Raw genomic sequence first — 7,119 nt, 5'->3', positions numbered from 1 at the left:
CATATTTTAAACTGCTGTTCTGAAGTCAGAATAGATTTTTTTATTCCTAAATGAACACTTAAGAGTTGGACTTCTCTCACACAGTTTTTGTTTTAAATAACCATACATCTTAAGGGGGTAAAACAAGCCATGAGGTATTTTCTGCCAAGATTTTTGTTTTGACTACTTGATCTTAGTATCATACTATAAGCTTTAAAATGTAGTAATTTCATCCATGCAATTCTTAGAGTAGCATTAAAAGCAGTGTTAAAAATGCTGATTTGTTGCCAGTGTTTCTTCCTTAATATATATAGACACAGGAATATTTGTCTCCAAGTGTTTAGATTTCTTCTGGTTTTGGCTAAAATATTTCCATACAATCTAGAGTGACCTGGACACGGTGATCCTGAATTATGACAGTCAAAATCAGATGTGACTGGATACTGAAGTACTTTTTTCCCTCCCTGTGTTTAAATGGTACGCCTGTCCTTAATTCTGAACTTTGACTGTAGGTCTCCAAGTTCATAAGGCATTTAGCAGGGAATATAATTTTCAATTTACTTTCTACACTCTTAAATAGTACAATTTCTTTTTTTCTAATTATCAAATATGCCGTGTATGACTTTTGAAGCAACACAGGCCTGCCTTTAGGTATCACATAACATAAATCACAGTTTTTAAATGAGAATATGGCCACCTTTTCCTAAGTGGCCAGCAGAGAGACCACACATGAGAATGATAACCATCCCATAACTTGGTAAGTACCTTGCTTTCCACAGGATCATCACGGTTTTTATTAGGTTCTTTCCCCGGCTGACAGAACGTGTGATGGTGCAAACTGTGTGCCAACTCCAATGAGGTTGCCCTAACCTGCACGCTTACGCCTGAAAGACACAAAGAGCTGCAGTTTGTGATAGCTTATGATTGCATTGCAACAGGCTTAAAATTCTTCTATTAAAACTTGTTAGATATTGAAACACTTCGTATCCATTTCTTGTTAAAACTGATAATTTACAGTGAAAGATAGTAGAAGGTTTTACTCATTACTCCTTCTGCCACCCATCCGGTAGAAGCTGTGGCTACCAAACATCGGGTTTGGACTACAAGGGTGTATTTTAACCACACGCTATCCTGCATTCTACTGGAATTTAAAAAGTCCTTCTTGAAAAAAAAAATTGTACTACATTAATATGGAGAATTTGCTTAAATTTGTTAAAAAAAAAAAAAGGTCAAATTTATAATACTGAAGAGCAGATCACTCATTTTTTCTTGAGTTTTCCAATACACTGGTGTTTTTTCCAATTTTTGATGTTAATACCTACTGCTATTTTCTTTATCATACAGATGACTTAGTGAGGAAAAGTAATGATGACACTGCTAGTCACAAATTGGCAGGTACTAAAATACCTCCTAGGCATAGGTACCCATGTGAACCATAAAAACATATTAGTATCTGTCTTGAGTACCATAAAAAGCTAGCAGATGACCCAATACACCTGACAGTTAAAATTCTAGTTGAGTTTTTGTTACCTTTTTTTGCACTATAAAAGGAAAGGTTACTTCATGAGATGTTCCTCAAGTTTATTGCCTCCACAAATTTCAGCCTTTGATGTGCGTGCACCTCTACTCGCAAACCTGAGAATATTCACTAATTATGACTTTTGGAGTTGCATGTAACCTCACATGCAATTTTTAAAAAGGGTGCGAGTCCCACCTGTCTCCGTTTTTTTTGCGACCTCCTCTGAGTGCCAGCCATAAATTATATTCTAAAGAAAAGGAAAGGAAGTGGGAATCTATGGAGACAACATCCTCAAAGATAATCAATTACCTGATATCTTTTAATCTTTGAGAATTGCCTCCATCAGATCTCAGCCTTTGGGAAATTATCAAACCTGATAGTGTTTACAACTCGGCTTCAAGGTTAACAACTACAATCATACTGTTCTCTCAAAATAGCATTGCACCTTAGTGTCAAGTCAGGAGAGGAATGCCATGGAAAGATACAAATTAAAAGGTGGAAAATTCAAACCAATACAAGTTTTCTTTCCACACCTCATGTAATTAAGCAGCTGATCTTGCTGTCAAGAAACTCTTTCAAGCCAAGAACTTACAGTACTCTGAAAGGATACTGGATGTGAAAGAGATGCCAAGAACAGACAGAATTGTGGCACTGATTACAAAGCAGGTTTGAAACATTAAAATCCTGTTTTGTTGTCAGGAATTTTTTTGAAGGTTTTTAAACTCTCCATGACAATCAAGTTGCTTTTTCAACCTTATTTATGTAATGGAAGTAGAAAGTCCATATATTTTTAATAAGCGTGGAGATTAAATTTAGAGTATATACATAGGTTCCCACAGTGAACTAATGTAGGCCAGTGACAATCAACAGCACAGTAGTGAAAATGCCATCAAAACGCTGTTCATACTAACATTCCTAGAAAAATGGGATCACGTCTCCTGCTTAAATAATAAGTACCCTGGAGGTATTTAAAAGACGTGTAGATGTGGCACTTAAGAGACATGGTTTAGTGGTGGACTTGGCAGTATTAGGTTTACGGTGGGGCTCAGTGATCTTAAAGGTCTTTTCCAACACCTGAATGATTCTATGATTCCAAATATCATGATCAGTCAGCTCTCTGTATTGAAAACAAGGTTTAAAATATTTATTTCTTCTTTACTGCTGGTTCAAGATCACTTAACAAATCTGAATACTGAGTTGGCTAAAAGCCCAGCCTTACAAGATAATAGTTTTGTGACCACATTTAGTAAAGTGTGACCATGCTCCTAAACACAAAACCAAACAAGAAATATTCTGTCTGTATATTCACTTTCTTACTATATCCATGTAAGATTTTATTTAAAAGTAATACAAAGTAACAGCCTTTTAAAGGGTATGTATTATACCATTCCTGAAAAATTTCTTGATCTTCTATTAACATACTTGCTGGTATTTCTGGAATATTATTGTTTCTTTTGGACAGAAAAAATACATTTGGTTTAGTCTTTCATAGAGTAATATTCAAATATACCAAACTGAAAAAAAGTCCTGTGCACTATTTGGCACCACTTATTTTTTTACAGTTCTTTTTTCCCCCTCCTTGGTCTAAAGCAATCATGCTGCTGGTAAAAAGGCTGGCAGTCATGGTTTTGGGGTTTTTTATGTTACCTGACCGTGGATGTTCACCACCACTCTTCACCACCATTACTTACTATTTATTCTCTACTATCTTTCTTGATGTATAATAATATTTTAAATAGATTTGTAGGTATAAACATATATAGATATATATACATAGAAACATGTAAATGCAGCCATGGGTAACTAAGCACATTTTTATAAATCTGTGAAACCTGAAGTCTTTATAAAAAATATGAAAAGTCAATTTTTTTTACCATCATCAAACAGAAGCTTTCTAGGACCAAGGCATTAAAAGCAGTGAGGCATATAAAGAAAATTAATTACATTCTTTCAAAATTCACAATCAAAACAACCTAGTTAGGTGAATAAGCAACACACTATCTAGGACAGCGATGATTTACTGCAAACACATTAAGGCAATGTCTGCCTGACACTTTGATCCCTCCTGATCTTAAGAACTGCAAAAACTCTTCCGACACTAGAGGTCACCTGTTTACCCATCTTTAATTTTCTAATTACGCCCTTAAAAATTATACAAATGTTTCTTTAAATGAAATACACACTGTGTTCTTTCAACAGTACGCTAAAAAAACTAGTTGCATCTTTGCTGCAATCACTTATAGCTCATACTTTGGGATAGAAAATGACACTGTAAACTCACATCCCAAATGTAAATAAATTGAGGTAGTTGAGAGACTTACAAATTTCCTCACAGAATATTCATATCAAGTATGAGCATTATAATGTCTTTGAACTCCTTTAATGTAGTCTATACTTTAACATTTACTGTATTTCAATTTTGTGTCCAAAAGTCCTGCACAGGAAAACCTTGTTTTTCCCTGGAATATTTACTTATCATAAGACTTAGAATAACAGCCCCTTTTTTAGAACACATTTTGACACAGCAAAACAATTGTGATTTGCATTCTTTAAGGACTCCACCACCTATTTGGGGTTTATCTTCTGATTCCCACGGAGTTTCATAGAAAAGAAAAAGTCACAAGTGCTTTACCTGATTTCTGTATCTGCCCAGCTGATTTCATTTTTTGTCAGTATGATCAAAAGCAGGTCTTTCAGAAAAACCAAAAAGAGTGAAATGGAAGTATGATAATTTGGGAATTATTTTGTCAGCCGTTTTGCAGCTCTACAGGTTTTTTTTAAACAAGGCATTCGGTTTCCTGAATAAGCAAAAATATCTGGCCATTAGTAGCATTTATAACATACAGACAGTACACATTTTAGAAATACCAAAAGTTTCCTGAAGGGAACTGAGTGTAGGTGTAAATTCAAGAGACAACAAATGACACATGGCATGGGATGAAAACCCCACGTTCGTATTTGCCAGTAAAGTGTTTGAGGAAAGATTAACTTAATTTGAGACACATATCTGTACTTGAGAACAACTTGCAAGACAATTTTTGTGTGCTTTCTTACAGAAGATAATTCTAGGTTTTGTAGTTTCCCTTGTTACAAACTGTGAGGCTCATAAGAAGAAGACATTTCTTCTCTGTCCACCTGAATTACTATGATGCTACAGTTAATATTTGTCATTGCAAGATGGTTCTCCAAAACTGACATTTTCTATTACCAGCTCCCAAACTGTCCCGTGCAAATTTGTGAAACAATGCTGTGTTACCTCTTAGTATCCTTGAGCATTGTACTGGAGTGCTAGCAGCCATGAGATGAGTATAGTAGCCTTGGTCCATGGATCACCATTCAGTTAGGAATGGAATACCAGTTCTTCTTTACTGATGTTTAACCCCCAATACGGTAAAAGTAGTAAACGAGTTCACTGCCACACAGATATTAAATGTATATCAAGTATTAATTACACAGTGTGTTTAGAAACAGGTAAACTGAACTAACAGAAGACAATAGTTACTATTAGTTGTACTGTAACTCAGCTCTAAAAAGTGAATTTCATTCTGCTGCATTTCATTCAGCTGGAAAATAGCTAAAATATTTAAGTAGTTCATACCTTAGAATTTAATCCACAGATCAAATCTATCTAAATTTATATTTAAGGTTGAGTATTGCTTTCATTGAAGGAGATCTTGACATGGGAATGTAAATCCTTATTTAACTATTTTCTCCCTGAGGTCACATACACATCGACTCAAAGTAATTCTCCAACAACTGCTTAAGATTCATAAACTCAACACTTAATCTAGACAGCACATTCTAACACTTCTCCCAGAGGTTTGTAGAGCGCTTCTATCTGACTTGAGAAATGCTGCTGGTCACTGGACACGTCCAGGCAGAATTTGGGTGGAAAGCAACCGTCCCTCCCCCCCTCTCATAACTGGCCTATTATTTAACTAACTCTAAATTAATAATTAACATACTAAGAAGGAAATGTTCTCCATATTATCAGCAAGGCAGAATCTGAAATTCTTTCTACACTGAAAAAATATTTATATTAAATACGTAACTTTGCTAATCATACTTTACATCAGCATAGGAAATAGAAAGGATTTAAGGGATTCGAGGCTGACGGATTTGGGAAGGAATGAATGAACTATATTGCAGGGATCCCACATCCTCCATTCAAAAAGACCATTCCAATGATCTGCAGCACCAATGAAGTGCACAGCATCTAATGATGAAATCAAACATATTTAAATACTAATCACACCAGAACAGTTCACTATTTCCATTTAAAAGAACACGAATAAGATAGATACTGAGGATGTAGGAAAGTGAAGGTGGTTGCTTTGATCATTCAAAATTCCGGCAATGGAAGCTGGAGAATGACAGGTAATTGTCAATCTTAAACTCCCTTTTTCTTAGTCACCCAACTTCAGAAATATACTTTACTGCAGTGAAGCAGCTTTAACTTATAGTAACAACATCCTTCAGAGATACAAAAGAAACGCTCAGAAATGGCCAGAAAAGCTACTGCCTTCGAGTTCTTCAGTAAGAGCATGACAACCTCTGCTTCCTGACATTTATTTTATGTTCCATTCTTTTCTTTATTTCATTATAAGAAAGTAATCTGCCCAGATTAAAAATCAAAAAGAAAGAGGAGTTTTTAGAGTGGTTAGGTTTCTGAAAAATATATAATGCTGGCCTTTGATGATACAGAAAAGTTAGCAATGAACTTTTTCTACAATGTTCCCTTTTTTTAAATTTGTGTTGGCACATTACCAACAATGTCGTCCTAGAACACAGAGAGATAAGGTAATTTGAAATTTTTCCAGGGAATAAATTTACTAGAGGAAAGAGAAGACTTGTTTCTTTGGTCAACCCCTCAGTTAACAGCTTTATCTCAATTCTTCCTGTGAAATTCATTAACAAAACTTTGGAGGTGCATTTGAGGTGGACTTGCAATTTCAAATTTTTCGAGTGGAAATGTAGTTACCAACACAATACATCTTTATAGAATTTGAGTCAATGTGAATTCAAGTAAAACATGAGCTCTACAAAAAAGCACTAAGTAAATCTACTTTGGAAATGTTCTGAACAGAGAGCAAAGCACTAGTCTGTATGTGTATAGGACTTTGACAATTAAAAACATATTTATACAATAAAATATGTCAGCCAGTTATCTTATTCTCCTGCTATTTTTCCTGGTTTGCTGAGAACACTTCTACAACTGATATGACAACATCACTTACTTAAAGACTTCCGCAGACTAACATTTTTGACATTAGGGACTTCCCATCCTATCTTGTTCATCTCTTCATTATACAGTTCTGAACTTCCACAGAACTTTATAGGATATGCATGATCCTAGCATTACAAACAAATGAGAAGTTACTCTTACACCAGGATTGAACTTTAGAGATTTCTCCTCTTTCTAGAATGGTGTTACATTCCATAAGGAGAGACTCTACTGCTTACCTTAGAGAAAATTGTGACTAGTATTCCTTATTAGTCTTTAGGCCAAATCTGCATAACAGTGAGGTAGCCTGTGAAAGTAGGAATGAGAAAAGTAGACAATTCCTGAAAGACAGTTTTGGCTGGAAGGGCAGAAACACCAGCCATGGAGGAGGATTTGC

This window comes from Haliaeetus albicilla, chromosome 11 (assembly GCF_947461875.1).
Source record: "Haliaeetus albicilla chromosome 11, bHalAlb1.1, whole genome shotgun sequence".
NCBI classification, from domain to species: Eukaryota; Metazoa; Chordata; class Aves; order Accipitriformes; family Accipitridae; genus Haliaeetus; species Haliaeetus albicilla.
The sequence above is the reverse complement of the archived record's forward strand: the minus strand, read 5'-3'. Positions refer to the sequence as shown.